The sequence below is a fragment of the Diabrotica virgifera genome, chromosome 4 (genome assembly GCF_917563875.1).
Source record: "Diabrotica virgifera virgifera chromosome 4, PGI_DIABVI_V3a".
Classification (NCBI taxonomy): domain Eukaryota; kingdom Metazoa; phylum Arthropoda; class Insecta; order Coleoptera; family Chrysomelidae; genus Diabrotica; species Diabrotica virgifera.
In genome coordinates this window covers 201,472,993-201,476,748 of record NC_065446.1, presented here as the reverse complement: position 1 = coordinate 201,476,748, position 3,756 = coordinate 201,472,993, and the positions used below count along the sequence as shown (strand labels likewise).

The 3,756-nt window shown below is 33.4% G+C and overlaps 1 long non-coding RNA gene across 1 annotated transcript; it reads left to right on the top strand.

The window, feature by feature from the left end:
* The first annotated feature begins 1,101 nt into the window (after positions 1–1,101).
* On the top strand, positions 1,102–1,997 carry LOC126884076 (uncharacterized). Its single transcript, XR_007697832.1, has 2 exons — positions 1,102–1,497; positions 1,554–1,997. It is a non-coding gene; the product is annotated as an uncharacterized LOC126884076 (long non-coding RNA).
* The last annotated feature ends 1,759 nt before the right edge of the window (positions 1,998–3,756 follow it).

Here is a 3,756-nt window from a genome sequence, read left to right as displayed (position 1 = left end):
GGGAATGCTTAGGAAATTAAAAAGTATTATAAAATATCCTTTGATTACAATACTAAAATAGAGGGTGTTAAACTCAGAAAATACTCGTTCCGAGTTTCGACCAACCCTGTATACTAAAATTTGAACGTAAGTAGAGTTTTAGATGTCAAACTACTACAATTCTACAGGGTGTGAATGCTGCTACGAAATTAATAAAAAAACATAATTATCTTTTAAAATACCGTGTATAACATTACAAAACCTTATATTTTCTGAAAGAAGGCATCGGAGAGAATCCAAAAATGTAAAAATATACAGGGTGTCCCATTAAAAAAAACGAAGTTATAAGCAACTTCCGTTATAACCGGAAGTAGCAAATAGATGAAAATATTTTCATTAAACAGATGACTCTTCAAAACCCCTTAATTCAAATTTTCATGATTCTGTTTAAAAATATCTCCCTCGAGATATTTCTAATAGGCCCTTTATTTTCCTCGCCCTGTATAAGACAATGGAGAAGGGCACAAGAGACAGACAGACAAAGACGTATCAATTATTTAAGAATTACAGACGTCCTTTGTCAAACCTTCCTCTTGCGCCAAATATCTGGGCGTAGACCTCGAGAGAGGACTGGGGTTCACCAAGCATCTTACGAGGGTAGGGAAAGCGGAGGCACAAACCGGGGCCCTCCGAAGAATAACACCAAATGTTGGAGGGCCAGGTAGTGCTAAAAGGAGACTGTATCTCCACACTATACAGTCCACCCTTCTCTACGGAGCTCTAGTCTGGGTCGAGGTTCTACGCTATAAGAAATATAGAGACGTGCTAAACAAGGCGCAGAGAAAACCTCTGTTAAACGTAGTCAGCGCATACAAGACTACGTCTACCACGGCCTTACAGGTGATAGCCGGCGCCCCTTCTATCTACCTGCTAGCCAGTGAAAGAAAAACATTATACGAACAACAAAACGGTCACCTTCCGGAGATAAGAGCGGCTGCCAGAGAGCAGCTTCTTAGATTTGAATTCCTTACGTAAAAATAAGTAACTTTTAAGGATCGTTTAAACACAGCGATAAATCAAACAACTTATCAAGGTCAATCGAGTTGTTGCAACTTATCATTGGTCGCGTTCACCAGAATAATCCGAGTGCAATCCGATTAATTTGCGCTGAAACGCTGACAGTTTTTTTACTAGTGAACGACTGACGTTTGACATTCGATTGAGAGTGTTCTGTGTTCCATTTGTTTATGTTTTTATTCTTTGTTTATATAATTTATAACCTAAACCTAGACAGTTTTGTTTTTATTTTAAATAAAACTGAAACTGTCTAAACTAAAATGGATAATATTCTTGAAGAACTTTTGTTTGGGGACGAAATTAGCAAATGCCGTTATACATTTAGCAGATGTACCTACCTCAAATTATTCCAGAAGGATGAGATGAAATTAAATATATTATAAACCATAATTCAATATCCAATTTAGAGAACATTTTCGTATGTTCAGAACTACTTTCCAGGTAAAATTGTATAACAAATTAATAACATCATGTATATTATATTGTTATATTTCCAGGAACTATTTAATTGTATTGGTCATATCCACCAATTTGAAAACAGAATAATTCTATTGGAAAAAATTAATGTTTATGATGTGGATGCTAAGTAAACCAGATAATTTGTTGCTGGGGATACGTTTGGTTTGCCAAAGAGCTCTGGACATAAGATTTTCACCCAAATAATATAGAATTACAAAAAATTGGAAATAACTAATCTTGAATATCAATGTGTATATTGAGTTTAATTTTATTGTAAATATTCTATAATATAATTTTATTGTAAATATTGTATTAACACATTTGTGGACACATTTTCATATGCAGACAGTAATTTCCCTTTGTAAGTACATGCATATATAGTCGTATCTGCGAATGGGTTAATTGTAAATCGTAATCAATAAAAATTTTTTGTGAATCAATAAAAAACTGGTTTGTTTGAAAATAAATGTAGTACAAATGTGGTTATAATATTTATTTTCATGCTTAGATAAAAACTAAATGTATTGTAACACAACCTTTCATATATCTTCCTCCTCCATTGTTAAGCAGAATTTGTTAACAAGAATTGTCCCTCCATTCTTTTTTTAATAAGAGGAATTTCTTCCTTAGCGTTCCTAGTATTTGGTTGTGGCTCTAAAATTGCATTTGTTTCACTGAGAGCGTCTAAAAGGTCTCTCAATCCTTATTTCGTTTGACATAGCCATACTCGTAGAAATAATTCTATCTGTATTGATGGTATTATCAGAGAACAACGAACACATGGTGGTCTTCAGAGTGCTCCCAACTAACAGTACCTTATGCTGCTGCGTTTTCTTTTACTGTTTTAACCCTTATCCGGGCAAGTGGGGCTCAATAGGCCCGAAACGCCATGTCTTTTATATGGAAGTAAAATGTCTTGCCCGGATAAGTATTAAAGTGAGCTTTCTCGTTTCAGAATTTTTTATCGAATACAGCTTCAAGATATAACGTAACCATGCAAAATAATTATTTTTTCCCTTTATAGGATGCCAGCAACAACTTTGTAATGTAAGATTGCTTGGAAATGTGCTTCTGTATGAGCATCATAAAGGGATGTCTACTGCATTCCCAGTTTATCTCAAGAGTTAGTTGGTTGTGATCAAAGAATCTTATTAAAAAATAGATTATATCTCCCTCTAGTTCTTTTTTCATAGTACTTATATTAAATTTGGAGTATGCCTAATTCCATGAAATGACAACAAATAATATGATTGTAAATAGTTTTGAAAAAGCTGTTTAAACTGTATAATTAAATTTTTTTTAAAACGTCTACTTTTAAAAATTTCGTACCTAGGCCTGGATCCCGCATACCAAAAAAAAGTTGATTAATAGCAAGCTCAAATTTGTTAATAGCTTAACAGTGTCTAGTTGGACACACTTTGATGTATAGAAACACTGGAACAGGGGAAGCCTTAATTGTGGAACGTGCCATCCTGACAAGTTTATGATTGTGAAAACTAGCAGGTTGTTTTTAAGTTTATTCAATAGCAAACTTTGTATATTATAATATATGAAAAAATTTTTGTCCGAAAAATATGTTGGGCAGTTGGCTGAAAGACTTTGGTCGATGGCCTTTTAGTACATTGTATCAATAAAGTATGTCTCTCTCTCTATGTTGGGCATTTTAATAATTCCGACACGTAGAACATGTCAGAGGATAGGAATTATATTGGTGATAAATAGCAGTCTGATTTTGCATGCTAATGAAAGAGTAGCAAATCAATTAGAAGTTCTGTCTGACACAATACATGAGACGTTTTTGTAGTCTGACGTTCGAAACCTGTAACCTGTTCAACAATTAAAACTTCCCGTTCCAGTGTTTGTTTTAAATTAAAACATCAAAGTTTGTCCGACTAGACACCGTTAAGCTAATAATAAATTTTCAGCTTGCTATTAATAAACTTTCTTTTGGTATGCAGGATCCAGGCCTATTAACTATTTAACTCGAGCAGATTCCATTTTACCAGCGAATATATATCTCATTCAAAATTCGGCATATCTAGATACTTAACTTAATGAAATCTTACCAGAATAATAAACGTTTACTACAAGAACAAGAAAATTTTGATAATAAATTAAAGATTCGGTCAGCTGTAGAAAGGTTTGAACTAATAAAATGCAAATTTAGAGGATTAAAATTTGATACAGAAAATATTCGATTAACGAACATTGTGTTTTACACAATTTTATAATATAGAAGGC